The sequence below is a fragment of the Choloepus didactylus genome, chromosome 14 (genome assembly GCF_015220235.1).
Source record: "Choloepus didactylus isolate mChoDid1 chromosome 14, mChoDid1.pri, whole genome shotgun sequence".
Taxonomy (NCBI): Eukaryota; Metazoa; Chordata; class Mammalia; order Pilosa; family Megalonychidae; genus Choloepus; species Choloepus didactylus.
The window spans coordinates 88,747,757-88,765,290 of NC_051320.1; the positions used below are offsets into that span (position 1 = coordinate 88,747,757).

Genomic DNA, 17,534 nt, shown 5'->3' on the forward strand with positions numbered 1-17,534 from the left:
GCCTGGGCTGGGGGACCTGATCAGCCCCTGGGGAGGGTGGTGGGCACAGGCGACAGCGCCCTCCGCAGCCCCCCGGGCCTGGGAAAGTGAGGCCGGAGGCAGGCCCCATTTCCTCACCCAAAATAACACTGTTAGGGGAGGCTTGCCGGAGGGAACTGCCTTTTCCCCACCCCCTTATCTTGCCCGGACACTCCCCGTTGCCAGTGCAACTCCCATTACCACCAGTGCGCATACATTGTTGCCAGACACCGTTACCGGAGCAACTCTCGCCCCTTTTCAATCAACCTCCGCGCCCTCTCAGAACCAATCCAAGCCTTTAACCTCTACAGCTACCCTGCCCTCTAGACCGCCCGTTATAAGCTTGTACTCTCCCCTAATAAACTCTCTCTCTCTTGGTTTCTTCACCCGAAAAGAACCGTGTCCCGCCTGTTCCTTTCTCGCCGCCCTCCATACTTTGCACGCCTCCCGCCGGGGACCTGGCCAAGTCCCCCGCCTCGCCCTCGCCTCCGGGAAAGAGCCCCCGCCGCCGGTACCCTCGGAGCAATCCTGAGAGCCTAGGATTTAGCAACCGGCCGCCACCCTCCCCCAGACGAGTCAACTGCGACCGCACTGACTGTCACTACTATTATTCAAAATTGTACTGGAAGGTCTAATCAGAGCAATTAGGCAAAAAAAAAGAAATAAAAGGCACCCAGGTTGGAAAGGAAGAAGTAAAATTCCCTATTTGCAGACGATGTGATCCTATTTATAGAAAATACCAAAAAATCCACAACAAAGCTGCTAGAGCTAATAAATGAATTCAGCAAAGTGTGGAGGGCATACAAGAGTAACATGCAAAATCAGTAGTATTTCTATCCAGTAGTAATGTACAATCTGAAGAGGAAAATCAAGAAAAAAATCCCATTTACAATAGCAACTAAAAGAATCAAGTTGCTAAGAATAAATTTAACCAAGGTGTAGACACAGAAAACTATAAAACATTACTAAAAAGAAAAAGAAGACCTAAATAAATAGGAGGACACTCCATGTTCATGGACTGAAAGACTAAATATTGTTAAGATGTCGATTGTAGTCAAAGCAATATACAGGTTCAACACGATTCCAATCAAAATTCCCACAGCATTCTTTGCAGAAGTGGAAGAGCCAATCATCAAATTTATATGGGTGGATTAGGGTCCCAAAAAGCCAAAACCATCTTGAAAAAGAAGAACAAAGTTGGAGGACTCACATTTCCTGGTTTCAAAATCTATTACAAAGCTACAGTAATCAAAACAGCGTGGAACTAGCACAAGGACAGATATATAGACCAATGGAATTGAACTGAGAGTTCAGAAATAGACCCTCACATCTATGGCCAGGAGATTTTTGACAAGGTTGGCAAGTCCACTTGATGGGAAAAGAATTAGGTTCTTCAACAAAGGGTGCTTGGAAAGAAAACTATCTATATGCAAATGAATAAAGTGGAGCCCTACTTCACTCCATATCCAAAAATTGACTCAAAAAATTAGATAACTGAGACTTCATCAAAATTAAAAACTTTTGTGCATCAAAGGATTTCATAAAAGTAAAAAGACATCTGACACAATGGGAGAAGATATTTGGAAACCACATATCCAATAAGGCTTTAATTTCCAGAATATACAAAGAAACCTACAACTCACCAACCAAAAGACAAAATACCTAAGTAAAAATAATGGACAAAAGTCTTAAATAGGGATTTCCCCAAAGAAGACACACAAACAGTAAAAAGCATAGATGCTCAATATCATTAACCAGTAGGAAAATGCAAATGACAAATACAATGAGGTACCATTTCACACACACCAGAATAGCTACCATTAAAATTACTGAAAATAACAAGTGTTGGAGAGGATGTAGAGAAATAGGAACACTCTCACATCGTTGGTGGGAAGGTAAAATCGTGCAGCCACTGTGTGGTTTGGCAGTTCCTCAGAAAATCAAGTATACAATTACCATGTGACCAAGAAATCCCTCTTCTAGGTATATCTCCAAAAGAATCGAAAGCAGGGACCCACAAAGATAATTACTCATTGAGGTTCCTAGTGGCATTATGCACAATTGCCAAATTATCAAAGCAAACCACGTGTCCGTGAGCAGATGAGTAAATAAACAAAATGTGGTAAATTCACACAATGGAATATTATTCAGCCACAAAGAGGAATGAAGTTCTGATACATGTGACAACATGGATGAACTTTAAAGACACCACGTTAAGTGAAATAAGCCAGACACAAAAGAACAAACACTGTATGATCTCAAGGATATGAAATAATTAGAATATGCAAATTCATAGTAAGAAATTAGAATACAGGCTATCAGGGGCCAGGATAGGGGCCAGGAATGGGGAGTTAGTTAAAGTTAATTGGTACATAATTTCTGGTTGAGGTAATAGAAAATCCAGGTAATGGATGGCAGTCATGGTAAGACAGCATTGTGAATGTTAATTAACATCATTTTACTATATACTTGAATGTGGTTAAGAGGGAAATTTGTGGCTATATATATTTTAACAGAATAAAAATTTTGATAAAAACAAGGCTGTACAACACAAACAGTGAACCCTAATGTAAACTATGGACCATGGTTAATAGCATAATTATAATAGTACTGTTTCATTTATTGCAACAAAGGTACTACACTAATGCAAAGTGTTAATGATAGGGAAACTGTGTGTGTGAGGAGGGGTCATAGGGGAACTCTACTTTCTGCATGATTTTTCTGTAAACCAACAACTTCTCTATTAAAAAAAAAGAGCTTTGCAAAAAGAAAGTTACCCTGCAATTAGCAGAAAGTGGGTGGGGGCTGGGAAGAGGCAGCTGAGCAGAGATAAGTTATGGTGGGAGTCTGGTCCTCCTGCTGTGGAATTCAGACTCTGTCCCAGGACCGTAAGGCACCTCAGGCATCAAAAGGAGGAAGGGTACAAATTGGATTGCACTTCACGAACACAGGTTATTTGCAGATGCTCAAACGCTTATCCGTCGGGCATGACTGTAGTGAAAATTAGTCTTTGGAAAGGAACTCGATCGGGGTTTGGTTTCTGGAAGCAGGTAGGAAATTTCCAAGCATGCAAGCATACAGTGACTCCCTTTCCTAGGACCCTCCAGTCCTCAAGGGGTCTCGGCCCCAGCTTTATGACTAGTCTCATTTAATCCTCTCAAAAACCCTGGTGGGAGAGTAGTCACTATCTCCTTTTTTACAGATAGGGAAACTGAGGGCCAGAGAAGCAGAACAGCTGCCGAGCTCCGGGAGCTGGAGGTGGCCGTGGAGCAGGAGCTGAAGTCTCGTCTCCTTCCAGGGCTGTGAGTCCCCGTGGGTCCAGCCACCCCTACGGCAGCATCGCCAGATTTTACAGATTTTATAAAGGGAAGGCGTCTCAGAGCTCGGGTGACATGGCCGGCAGCCCAGCCCAGAGCACAGCCCTTATCATCCCAGAGCCTGCCACCCATGCTGGCTGTCAAGGCGTCGGGCGTCGGCACCTGACCCTTCTAGAAGATGGCAATGCTGTGTCATGGCTGTGCTGTCTTCTGGCTGAAGGCTGGAAGGTGTGTGGGTCCCTGAGGCTGTTTTATAAATGAGACAACAGGTGCGGGCAGGTGCAGGGGAGCCCCTCAGGGCTTCTGGAAGCTACACATCCAGCGCACTATGGAGGGGGAGAGTGTCCACCGAGGAACCAGGCAGAGGGACACAGTGCACACCGCAGGACAGCGGAAACCTCGTCCGTGTGCACCAGCATCAGGCACCTAAGGAACACTCAGTGAAAACCTGATGGATGAATGAGCGAATGAATGAGCCTGTTCTGGCTGTCCCAGGAGAGGCTACGGAAGGCTGGGAGGCAATGCAAGCATAAGTAACACCTAGTTATGTTCTAGTCCCATTGTCTTATCTAAATAGGCATTGCACTTTCGCACCTGAGATAATAGCCAAAGCATTTGACCACGCTGCTAAGAACTCTCAGTATAGATCACACACATACTACTCCATCATATGGATATATTCTAACCATGCTCCTACCTGGCCATTCAGGTTGGCTCCAGCATTTTGCCACAAAAAACTCATCAATGATCACAACAGGCAGTACTGTAAGGGAACTGGACTATGGAGACGCGCTGCGTGCATCCGAAGCACAGCTCCTCCGTTTACCATCAGTTGCGTCACACTGGGTAAGTGATTTAACCGCTCTGTGCCTCAGTTTCCCTCATCTGTAAACACAGAGCATGGCAGCAGCTTGCTCCCAGGGTGGCGAAGGGAGACAAACCTGTCACTGTGTGCGGAGCCCTTGCAGGGGTGCAGTAAGGCAGGAAGCCCTGCACAAGGGTTTGCAAACACACAGCATATAAGGACTTTGTCTGGATTTCCCATTATGTCCTTAGAATGCAATCAGGAAGTAGGATCACCAGGGTCAGCCTGTAGATTTCTTAGGAAAGCACCTTTGAAAATCCCTGCAGTGGAGTTTCGTTCTAGACAGAGGTCTTTGGCTCTCTTTCATTAGCCCAGAGAACCCGAAGGGTAAGTTCCCCCTCCCCTAACCAGAATTCCCGGGCAGCCTCTTCTGCCAACCGTTCCTCCAGCCGCTGACAGGGGAACAACCCCCTAGTTCCAAGGCGGCCACTGCAGACGACAGGTACCTCAAAAGTTGGCTTCCTTAACCACCTTCCCTACCTCTTGCACCCTGGCACGCAAACCCAGGGGACGGACCCAGGTGGATGGGGTGTGCATTTTGTTTTTCCCACATTTTATAAACTTCCAACCCACACAACTGGAAACTGCATCTGCACAAACCCCTGGACTATCTGTTCTCCTGTTTGATTTTTAGCATCTTGAGGACAGAGCTCTTGCCTTATTCTCTGTGTCAGACCCGCGGCTCAGCAGTGCCAGGGACGCAGGGACACTCAGTGTCTGCTGAATGAATGAACGAATGAATGAGAAGGAAGGAAGAGCCGATGGAGCTGAATTGAAATCCCTCTCTCTGGTGCTCTCACTCCTTCCTCTTGGACCCCCTCCTTAAGATCTGAATTCTCCTCCACCTGACAGCCTTTCAGGTACTCAAAGACCCCTCCCCCAGGTCTCTCCCCTTCCAGGGAAACAGCCCGGTTCCTGCAACTGTTGCTCCGTCCTCAAAGGTTCCCAGCAAAGGAAATTCCACTAGCTCTCCACCAACGTCTAATGGCTGCCAGCAATCCTCTTATCTTATCTGAATTCCTTGGCCTTCCTTCCCTCTGTCTCTGGGCCAGCTGATAATATCTCTTTTTTTCTTTTTCTGGAGGAAATGCTTAAGTTCTGAGGGAAGGCTGCAGGCCTGAAACTCTGCAAGCCCGAAGGATGCAGGAGAGAAGCCCGGGCCTCAGAGGGGTGGCAGCCCTGCTCCCTCCACCCCTCGCTGTCCCCTCTCTCCCATCAGCAGTGCAATCTGGTGCCATAAACATCTCTCAGGAGAGACCCCTCTAGCCCCCCACCTCACGCCACGTCCTCCCTGCCTCCCTCTGCTCGACCGACCCTGCCACTCTTGGTTTTCTCCTACCGCCCTCTGCAGTGAGCACCTGTTATATGTTTATATTTTTTTTCCCTGTTTACTGTTGAAAGTCCCTAAGTCACTGATATTTCCCCCACTCTTTGAATGACACCTGGCACATAGACAAGAGCTCAGAAATATCTGGGGAGGCTTGATGAAACGAACATTTACCCAGGGCCCATTCTGCAGCTGCTCTGCTGGGAGCTGGGGATGCCAAGCCCTCTGGCAGCCTTCCCAGGAAACACCCACCACTGCAAGAGGGGAAATGCCACCTTCCCGAGGGGCCCAGTTCTGCAACCACATCCTCACCCTGACTGAGTCAGAGTCAGCACCAGGATGGCACCCATGGCCCCCCAAGATCAGAGACACACAGAAGCTCACAAGCGACACAACCGTGCACACACTCACCCCTGACACGACCATATCTGAGTTCTGCAGGGCAGACACGTGGCTTCTGGGAGCAAAGTGGGTGCCGTTGAGGTGTTTGGGCTTCTCCCTGGTCAGTGGGGACAAACCCACCCCCCAGCTTCGGCTCTAGTTTCTTCCGAGCCAGTGGTGTCTCCCTGGACCTTGTGATCAAACACCATGGCTGGATTTCAATAGGCAAGTGGGTACTTACGCAAGTCTGCCACTTCCACTAGCTGTGCAACTTTGCAGAGTTAGATTTTCAGAGGCTCATACTTGGGCCCCTCAACTGTTCTTGGGCTCCCAACTTCTCGTGGGCAGTGATGGCAAGTGAAAAGATCTGGCGATGGGCCTGATCCCCAGCTGGTGCTCACAAAATGCAGGGGCTGATGACATTTGTGAAGTAAAGTAAAATGCCCCCCTGCATTGGGCATTGCCCGGAGGGACTGCTTTCCAAGAAAGGATTTTCCAGAAATCAAAAATGGTTGACCTACAGGGGCTTTCTGAGAAAACTGAACAACACAACCTCCCAACAGAATTGCAGACAAGCAACACCTGGTGATAAGCCAACTCGGGTCCAGAAGACAGATTTTATCAGAATGAACAGGTACATCATACTAATCAGTGTGTATCTGCTTCCCACTCTGTAAGACCACCCCCCATGTAAAAGGAAAACTTATCATCAGCCGATCAGAACATTTCCTCAGTTGCTTCCGTATTTCCCCCATACAAGCTCTCTCTTTCCGCCCCCTCCGCAGAGCTCCCTTCTACTTCTGAATGGGATGCTGCCCAATTCGTGAATTGCTCGATAAAGGTGTGAGATCCTAAACTGCATGAAATTTTTTTTTAACACACTTTTGGTGGTGGAGGGGGTGGCTGTTCAGCATCGTTAAGACAGATGTGAATTTCAAGGATGTTTTCGCATCATGGGTGTGAACTTATGGTGGTTTTAAGCATGTAAATGGCTAGATTTCTAAGTGATCTAAATGAGTGAAGGTGCATGCATGTTGTCTATAAATATGGATGCATGCACACATTTTCCCCAGTTCTGTCTGCTGAGCCGACCTAGGGGCAATGCTACCCCCAGAGCAACGAGCACACCTAGCAACCAGAGCTGGGTTTCTAAATATCATCTCCAATGAAAGGAACCTCGACAATGTGCTGATTCCAGGGCTGGGTCAGGGAAAGTAGAAGATGAGCCTAGAATACATTTTTTTTTTTGCCCAGAATACCTATATGTGCCAATAGATAAGAAAGTGCTAAAAAAAAAAAAAAAGAGAGAGAAAAAGATGAGGAAGTGTTAAAAGAGCTGCAGGAGCCCCCACTGGACAAATTTGGGGCAACTTGAATATCAAAATAACTAATGATAACAAAGGATTCAAACCTACCAAATAAAGTCAAAATCTATGAGTCTGCACTAATATAAAAAAAGCAAGGCATGAAGGAAATAAGGAAGAATGAAAAACAGAAGGGGAAGGTCTTCTTTACAGTAGAAAGTCAGGTAACAAATGGAAAAGAAACAATGGCATTTGACAACCAGGAAAATAAATTAATTCAAGCAAGAATCATCAACAGATGCTAAAACTAGTGGATGAAAGACTGAGGAGTACCAGGCTATTCACACAAGCTTGGAGGATTTCCCCATAAGACAGTTTTTTAATTACAAAGGTACAATAGTTCCTTCCCAGTGGTCAACCCCAGTGAGCAAAGCTAACTTCACCAGGAATGGGAGAAATCAATGCCTGGTGCCTCCTGATGCGGGGCACTGAGGACACATCTCTCCTGTGTTCTGGACAAAAGTACAAAATCTAAACCTGGCCACGAGGGAACATCAGGCACACTCAGCCTGGGGGCCGTTCTGAAAAACTGCTGGCCTGAACGCTTCAAAAATAATAATGTCATGAAACATAAAGACCAAGGAAGTTTTCCAGTAAAGACACATGATAATGGGATTTCCTTTTCCTCTAAAGGATCTGATTAGGGCAGTTGGTGAGATTCAAAAGTCTAGTAAGGAATTCAGCCTCCAAAGAGAGGTAAGGCCTTGTCTCAGGTCCTGGGGCGAAGGGGAGTAACTCGGGCACCTCGGTTACCCCAGGCGGTCCCCCCACCCAGTAGCGACGACTCGGGGTGAGACCACACCAGGAGGGGCAACCTTGGGGGTGTGACTCAGGCACTCCCAGCCCTACCTCGGGGATGGCAGAGGGGCTGGACACCGGTTCAGCCAGGGGGCACAGATCCAACCAAGCATGACCACGTTCTGGAACCCCAAGAGGAACCACGGCCACTGAAGTGGGGGATCTCCTGGTTGATCACACATATCCCGTTTGAGGACCTCCTGGACCTCTCCCTGTGCATCTTCTTTTGGCTCCTTGTTTTTTTTTGCTATCATAAAACTGTAACCATAAGTATAAGGCTTTCCTGCCTTCCGTGAGTCATTCTAGCAAACTGTGTAGCCTGAGGGGCTGGTGGGAACCCCCGAACTTGTAGTCAGTTGGTCAGAAGTGAGGGTGGCCCTGGGAACTTCCAAACTTGTGGCTGGTGTCTGAAGTGAGGGCAGTTTGTGGCGGGCTGTGCCCTTAGGCCACGAGAGCTGACGCAGCCCGCAGGAGTCCCCGTCACGGCTGCGCTGCACGGAGTGAGGCCTGGAGGCTGGGGAACCACGTCACATCACTGTCAACTTCCTGGCTTTAGCAGTTGTACTATACTTATGTGACAGAATCTAGTAAAGCAAATATAGTAAAACATTAACATTTGAGGAATCTGCGTAAAGAATGCAGGAGATATATATATATATGTGTGTGTGTATATATACACACACACACTTTTTTACTATTCTTACAACTTTTCTGTAAATTTGTAAGTATGTCAAAATTTTACAAATGATTTTTTTTAATTAAAAAGAATGCTCTTGTTTCATACAACTGAGAAAAACTAAACAGTGCTTAACACAATGACTGGCATATTATATACATGCATAATAAATTAGAATTATTACTATTATTTTTATTAGCAGAATAGCCTGACACATAATACGCCTGACGTAGGTGGCAAATAGTATCACTTTTACCCTCTTATTGTCACCATCGTCATCATCATTCTTACTGTATACAGCACTAAGAACTAAAATTTGTTACTACTTCTATTTACTTAATGTCTAAATCAGACTCCGTTTTTGAAGGCTTGTTCTGGAAACACCTATTCAAATGCCTTCAGGACTCACTTGACTTCAAGGCCGTCCATGAGAAGCACGGCAGTGGCCACTTGCTTGTCTAGATGTCCTGGACACCCAGAGGCCTCATCAGTTGAATCTTGGTTCCTAATGGCTCCTGGGCAACCCAACGATGAGACAGCCCATCTCCTTAACATCTCACCCAGAGCCTTTTCTCAGACCTGTCGGCCACCTAGAGCCTCTTCTGTTCCCTCTGGGGACCTGTCCATAAACACCGTGTCTTGGGGACCGTGTTGCTCTCTCCTGCTCACTGGCTTGTTCACCAAGTGGAACCTGTTATGTCCCATCTGAGAGGGTGGCTCTATGGCCCAGTCTAAGGCTCTCCCCAAATGTCTACCGCATAGAACTGGCTGTGCTTAGTTCAGTTCCGAGATGTGGTTAGTTCCCAATCATCATTTCTTAGCTCAGTGTGTTCTTTGAAAGAACAGGCCCATGACCCCTTCCCTATTGGCTTCTGCCCCCCTCTTCCTCATTCCTCCCAGACCACACATGCCGTATCTTTAGCTCATTTTCTTCCCCTCCTTGTTGCTTATCTGCCTGGCCCACATCTTCAGCCGTGGGGGACACTGTGGCCCTTGCTTTTCGCCTACTGCAGATGCCCCCACACTGCACCTGTCCTGCCTGTGACTGCAGAAGGGCTCCAGCTCGTAAGCTGATCGATTATATTGATATCAACCTATGTGTATGCATACACAAAACTAATAAAGCCCAAAGCCCATGTAGTTCAGTTTCTACATGGAATCACATACAGAGACTATAGGCTGACAGTCAAAAGACATGTGTAAAAGTTTAAAAATAATTTTATCCTTACACACACATGTTCCCACTAACAATCATATAGAAACACAGCTACACGTGCGCGCACGCACGCACACACACACACACACACACCCCAATCTTCCTTCTTTCTCCACATGGTTGCAATTGTGCCCAAGCTGGGCTAGGAACAGGCAGAGCGAGGAGAGACATCCTAAGTGATCACAATTATCCAAAGCCAACTTTCTGCGAGTCTGTGCTGGCCAGAATGGGTGCTACCCGCCGTGTGTGGCGACTGCTCGCTTACAATGTGGCCGGTGCAATTGAAGAACTGAATTTCAAATCTTATTTAATTTTCGTTAATTTAAATTTAAATAGCTTCACGTGGAGTGGCTACATGTGGCCAGCCCAGCTCCAGAACAGGGGTTGGCAAATGTTTTCTGTAAAGAGCAAGAGAGTAAATATTTTAGGTTCTATGGGTCACAGGTCTCTGTCGAAACTGTTTAACTCTGCTGCTGTGGCCTGAAAGCAGCCAAAGACAATGTGTATGTAAACCAACAAGCCTGCCTGAGTTCCCAAAAAACCTTATTTACAATAACAGCCGGTGCTAAATTTGGCTCCTGGGCGACAGTTTGCTGACGAGCTAAGGGCACCCCAAGGCACCATTCCGAGCCTTCTGTGGGATGGCAGCCACTTGTCATAGAAGGTGTTTATTTACAATCCAGGTTTTATTTACCAGTTTTCAGGAGTGCGCAGAAGGCTTTCCCTTTAAGAAAAAGAGGTCACCTGAAGCTCTACCAGGCCTGTGTTTTTTTTTCCCTAAGGGAGAAACTATCTGCCTTCCAGGGCACTCCCTTCATGTGGAATATCTCTGGAGAGCAGGCCAAGTTACAGAGAGACGAAGAAACAGGAACACCTCCCTCCCTCCATAGAAGCATCCAGAAAAGGCGGCACATCCCTCGCCTCCTGCCGCTTGTGTGAGGCAGGTCCATTAGTCACTCACCTCAGCAGGCGGAGGGACGGTCCATCCCTGGTCCTCAGATGCAATAGTCCTGGCAGAAAAGCTCAAAGCCTTCACTCCGCAGAGCCCCTGCAGATGCTAAGTACTTCTCGTTGGCATTTCTAGTTCAGAACGGTTCAGTCTGCAAATGGTACCCACTGGAAGGAAAGAAGAGGACATTTAAGTTGGTTCTGAGACTTACTTAGTTCATCCACCGTCTTGTAAAGATGACATAAATTAATTAAAATGCATTGACTCACTGGTCCACCTTCTCACTCAATTATTCCTATGCACCAAATAACTAATTTAAGAGCCCCTGTTTCTGTTCTACCCATGGAGCCAAGTGCTAGACGCAGGAAGGCAAATCAGACATAGTTCCTTCCCTCAAGCTTGGACTGGTGGAGAAAGCTGACGAATCAACAAATACTTCGGGGCCAGCAGGATACAGGCATGTGAGAACAGAGGAAGAAATGACGAACTCAGTCTGCAAGAAGAATCTGAAGAGGAGAAGATATTTTTAGCTGCTCCTTGGTCAACGTACAAGTGAGATGCTGTTTGGCAAAAAGAATACAGTTGAGGAAGTGTCTCCAAGGAAGAGGAAAAAGAAGTCTGTAAGACTTGAAAGTGAAAATCCTGCTTGGAGGTAGAGGAGCAGCTCTAGCTGGGTGGCCAGTACGGGGTCAGGGTTAGGATGAGCCAATGGGGATGGCTCTGCACGACTTCATCTGAGAATGTGCATAAAAACAGAAATCATCAGTGGAGCAATAAATGCGTCCCCAAGAACAGAGATTTGCACATCGTGCATTTTCTCATCTGAGCCTCTCAAGAAATGGCTAAGGGTGATCCATTACTCATCCCCACACGATGGATGGGTGATGGTGGCTTAGAAAGCTGGAGTGGGTGAACTTGCCCAGGACGGCAAAGGCAATAAGTGGCAGAGAAGAGACATCAGCAGAACACTCCCATTCTGTCTATCTTCCCACGGGAGTGGATTATTGCAGAGCTCCCAGGCCTCCGTGCAAGGCCCCTCTTTGCAGTGTGGCTTTGTTTCCCTGCCCATCATGAGATGGAGTCTGTACTCCCACGTTTTGCATCTGAGCATGATCATGTGACTTTCTTTGGCCAATGAGGCAATAGCATGATGTTGACGATGAGCAGATTCCATTTGAGGCTCACTGATGGGGGCAGGATGTTTACATGGAAGATACACAAAAAAGGCCAGAGTCAAAGTAGTTAGGCCCCGCATCTCAGGGAACAGAAAGCCACAGGAATGCAACATCTTGCAGCAGACTCTTTCTTGACAGTCCCTGTTGTTGGAGAGTTAAGGCGGAGTGTGTACGGCCACAGCCTCCTGATCCATCTTGCCACCTCTCCGATCCTTGTGAACTGCAGCTTAGACTTTTTTCCTTCACATCGCTGGCCACACCACCCTCTTCCCCTCCAGACCTGAGTACTTGCTACTCATCCTTCAGATTTCAGTAGAAGCAGCACTTCTCAGAGTTATCTTTGCCAACTCCCCAGACAAGGTTAGGCACAGCCATTATACATTCCTAGAACTCCCCGCACTCCTCTCCAGCATCTTCTGCTAGACTGTTCACTCTGTGGGGGCAAGGGTGGGTCTCTCCTACCCACTGCTGCATTGTCTCCATGGGAGAAAGTCAACTGGTCGTTCTTCAATGAAAGAATGAAAAAGCAACTCATGTGTTGCTCCTCCAAGATGCTTGCTTCAGTTTACCACCCCCACATCTCCAGGATGTGCTAGATAAGCATGGCTTCCTTTGTGTATTTTCATTCATTTATTTATCCTTTATTTATATTGTTCTTTGATTCAGCAATAATTTACTAATTTACTGGGCATTACTCCCTTCCTATTATCAGTTGCTGTCAGTAGCCTGAGCCCACTGGAGCGGGTGGAGGGAGCAAGGGGCTGTGTTTTATTTATAGTTAGAGTCTTCCACCCTCACTCCCATTGGCTACTGTGGAATGAATGAATGAATGAATGAATGAATAGCTGAACAAGCAGAAGAATCTTGGAGTACTAGTTGAATGTGGGTGGTTTGTACCTTAGAATATAACTGGGTTTGGATATGATGCATGTTATGCAAACAAATGATAATCATCATAATTTAATAGCCTACATGTATATATGCCTTCACAGAGACCTATACTGCAATTGTTCTATACCATAAGACATAAGAAAGAAATCTGTGAATTCAATTAAACAAGGAGCCCGCTCCCCATGGAAGCTCAGGTCCCCGACTCCACAGCCTGGCACCACGCCTCCTGCTATCTCCTCCCACACCACCTTCAAACTGTACAGCCACCTGAGACCTTCAGTTAAAGCCTAAGGCTCTCCTTGGAGCAAAGCATAATTCTGAACCAGTTCTTGCATTTGTCTGGAATTGGCTTTTCAACAAATACCGTTGGCAACTGCATTGGATTCCAAACCCCAAACTGGCACGCGTGCAACCACAGGGCTTTTAAAACCTGTAACTGTGCTTTAGAGCTGCTCACCTGCCACAGCCTCACTTCCTCAGCTTCTCAAATACGGTGCTGGTGTGTCAGCTACACAGGACAGTAATTATCCACTGTCTTTACACTGCTCATCCCAGGGAATGGCCCAATTAGCTACTTAGACTTCCCTTGCCTTTTGTTTTAACAGGAGCCCTGAAAAGCTCTTCTAAAATGCCACAGCACATCTCTCTCCTCCCCAGAGCCCGGCCATCATGCCTTCTCCCATACTCTTTCCCCATTTCCCCCAACCCTTCCAAGCTGGCTTCCAACTGGGGACAATTAAACTGTGACCACTTAACCATTTTCGAAGTATGTTCATACACACGAGCCAAACAAGGAAGACAAATCAGATGTAATCTCCATTTTCTGGGAGGCCCAGAAAAATTCATGTGCTTCTCCAAGGTCACAAACAAGGAAGTTGAGGCCCAGAGAAGTTGGCTCGTCAGTGTCACACAGCTAGTGGGCTGTGTAGTTGGAACGTGGCCTGGGTCTTTTGACTCCTTCCACTCCCAAGCTGACTTACTTTCATCCTATCCCCTTTATTTTATTCACTCAACTCACAGCCACTAGGTATCAAGGCAGGCCCTAAGCTGAGTCTGCTAGGTTTAAACAAGGAGACCTGGAGGCAAGAAAAATGCCTACCAACTCCAGCTAGAGCACGGACGATTAGAGTAAACTCCAGACCAACAGGTCAAGATTCTGTTCTATAGGTCCTGTTCTGGATCCCTGTCGTTTCCTCTTTGCCTCTTAGTGGACACACTGTTCACAGCCCCAAAGCCCCCCAAAGTTCCTTTCTTCTGTGCAACATAATACAATAAATCTTAAAAGAGGTCTTGTCCTCCCGTTTTGTTTCTTCTCTGGGTGGGGCAGGGGATTGGAAGTATAATTCTGTATCATTCCTGGAGAAGCAGAACCAGTCTGCTTCATAAATCATAGCTCTTCCTCTCCAAGTGAAAAATCATAACCTGAAAAATTGTTAACACTGGGCCTAGCCGAATAAAGCTGGCACATTTTAAAATTACAGGAGTCTTCTCTCAGGGGGCCTGTGATCAAGACACATTCCAAGGCAGTGGGGGCTGCTGCTTGCTAAGCCAATTGGGGGAGGCAGGTCAAATCACGCTGTGGGATTTTAGAAAACCAGTCTAACACTCTCTGAGTCTCAGTTGACTCATTAGTAAAAAGGAAGATTCTGCCTGCTCCAACTACTTTGCAGGGTTGCAGTGAAAAGCAAACATATGAACAATGAGAAAGTACTTTCATAGTAAAAATAATAAAGTAAGAATAGTAGCAGTGACAGTAGCAGGTAACATTTTTAGACGCTGGCCTGCCCTTTGCACCCAAAGCTCAGCTGGTCCCCAGGGTGTCTTGGGTGCAGGGATATTACTTTCACCTTTGTGCAGATGAGGAGACGGAGGCTTGAGGCAATTAAGGAGCTTGCTCGAGGTCCTATTACCAGAAAAGACAGGAGCCTGGATGAGAACCTAATTCCTGGCTGGGCTCTGCTGCCTAGTCTAGGACTTGGGTAACTCACATTGCATCTGCATCCCTGGGCCCAGTACCATGCTCTGCCCTGACAGGGACCACAGTGCCCTCTTGGGCTCTGCTCTCGAGGAGCCACCTGCAGGGTGGGTGACAACATCCAACAAGGAGCCAGGTGCTGCCCCGTACCCACGGAAGCTCTTCAATGTGCAGGGGTGTGGTCCTTTGTCTGAATTCCTCTCCCGAGCAGGATGAAAATATTGGCGAGCAAGACCGGGACGGCCGGGTCAGTCTGCTCAGAAGACCAGAGACCCGGGGGTAGGAAGGAGCAATGAGGGATGGTGAAGGGCCTAGAAAAGTCTGGCATAATTGCTGGAATGCCCAAGCAGGGCTGCCAGTCGGGCTTTGTGTGGACAATGGGGTTGCGGGGCTGAGACCCTCGGTGGGGAGCACCCTGACGTGGCTGACGCTGTGGGTGCAGGGGAGCTGGGTGGAGAGACTCACACGGCCCCCTCCGGTGTGGTCCCTGCCTGCTGTGAGGTCCGGGGCTGAGGAGGCCGAAAATGAAAGAGCTCCAGGCAGGAAGCACGTGCACATGATGGCTGGGCAGATTGTTTTCTAACGGCGTCCTTGTCATCTCCCTCTGGAAGGGGTTCAACATGTTGGAGTCTTCGTAACAAAGTGGATTTTTTTAATTGAAAGGCTAAATTCTGATATCTGGCTGATTTACTAGGGAAACAGGGCTATTATTATTAACAGCTGCCATGGATGGGGTGTGGGCGAGGGGCTGGTGCTGCACCATGCATTTTAACCAAATGATTTCATTCCATCTTCTTGGCAATCCCCTGAGGTCGGCAGTCTTATCCCCACTCCACAGAAGTGGAAATCGAGGCTCCAAAGGAGTTAAGTAATTTGCCCAAGGGTGCACAGTTACAAATCAGCATGGGTGAGATGTAAAGCCAGGGCTATCTTAAACACAAAAGCCCCATGTTTGTGCTCAGAAGCTTTTACATCAAGCTGCATCCTGAGACTTAGCTGCAGGGTTGACAGGACCTTGGGGGACACTGCCCGATCTCCCAGGGCCCTAGGCCTGGACCTCTGCCTTGCGTGAGGAGCCCTCCTTGTCCTACCTGCCTTGTCTTCGCCACCTGGGCGATGCAGGACCGTCAACATGTGCAGTGTGGCCCAGGCACTGCTCGTAGAGGCAGAGGGGACGTAATCAAGTGCCCGCCTTTCCTGCCTTCGGCTCCAGCGTGGGATCCTGGATGCCCCAGAAGCAGAACCCCTAGATCCCAGCTCCTGCTCCAACAGGCCTTACCTTGTGCCTCCCAAGGCCCTGGTCTTCTCATCTGTAAAGTGAAGATGATGATGATGATGGTGATGATGATGACAATGAGGAGGAAAAAGTAGAGAAAGAAGCCACACTGCCTCCCTGTGCCTGGTCAGATGAACAGACACAATGACAGCACGACGAATGGCTGTGGACTGACCGACTTCGGGTCCTGAGCAAGCTGTCCAACCTCTCGACAGCCAAAGGTGCTCCCTTGGCGGTAGGGACGATAAAAGCCCCCGACCTCGCGGTGATGAGAATGAACGAGATGAGGGGCTCCCGGCCGGGCCTGGCACGTGCATCCATCAATGTTCCCTGAATCCTTTCTCCCATCAGGGTGTCTGGGAAAGTGTGGAGCCACAGAAAAGGCCAGCTCTGATTAGGGCCATGCAGTCAAGAGATACCTTTGTCCTCCTTCAAGCTCTCTCAGGGTCCACAGCCTGGATGCCAAGGCTTCTAGAACAAACTCTACGATATGAGTTTGGAGATGGCCCACTAAGAGAACATCTGCAGAGAAGCTTCCAGAAGGATCCAATGAGCAAGGCGGGGAGATTCCAGGAACAAGGGACACGGGGTCCAAGAGCATGGTGGGCACCAGGGCCTCGTTCCTTCTCCAGGCTCTACTCTTGAGCAAGTTGCCGGATGGTACTGTAACCTGCCCCCCAGGGGCCACTGGGTCTCCGCCGCCTCAAGGAATAGACTGCATCCCGGAGAGTCCTCCCACGTGCCAGGCAGCTTTGGAGAATTCAATTCCACCACCATGAAAGCGCGTTCAATCATGGCCCCTATGACTCTAACATCGCCTGTCCAAAGTCACCAGGGAAGACGCCTGGGCACACTGTGTCCGACCAGATGAACCACAACTGTTCTGTGGGGTGGGGGTGGGTGCACACCACTGTCCCTCCTGTTGCTGACTCTCCAAACTGCTGCACCTGACAAGACAGGTGGAGGTGGAGGCAGGTAGAGGGCTGAGGGCCAGACAGCGGGCGAGTGCAGATGAATCAAAGAAAAAAGGCCTTGGTGACATGACCGTGTTGGCCAACGAGAAAACCAGGGCCGCACCTCTGGCCTGCTCAGTACCGGCAAGGGGACTTTCTCCTCCTGTCCACACCTGCCACGTTGGTCAAATTCAGATTCAGAAAACCTGAACAGAGCTCCTCCCGAGTGCTGGTCCAAGCCCGGTCATTCGTGTCCCTGTAACCTGGACTGCAGAGCTGGGTGCAGAGTGCAGGGCATGGGGCCTCACACCTGAGGACGGCCCTGCCTGCGAGGAATCACGACGCTTTCTGCA

The 17,534-nt window shown here is 48.2% G+C and overlaps 1 protein-coding gene across 3 annotated transcripts in view; it reads right to left on the reverse strand.

Annotated features, from left to right (window-relative positions):
- Window positions 1-17,534, reverse strand: part of ST3GAL1 (ST3 beta-galactoside alpha-2,3-sialyltransferase 1) — a 91,173-nt gene that overhangs the window by 60,670 nt on the left and 12,969 nt on the right. For all 3 annotated transcript variants that reach the window (XM_037803221.1, XM_037803223.1, XM_037803222.1), the window contains exon 2: window positions 10,924-11,078. The gene's annotated coding sequence lies outside the window, so the exon portion shown is untranslated. The remainder of the gene's footprint in view (window positions 1-10,923; window positions 11,079-17,534) is intronic.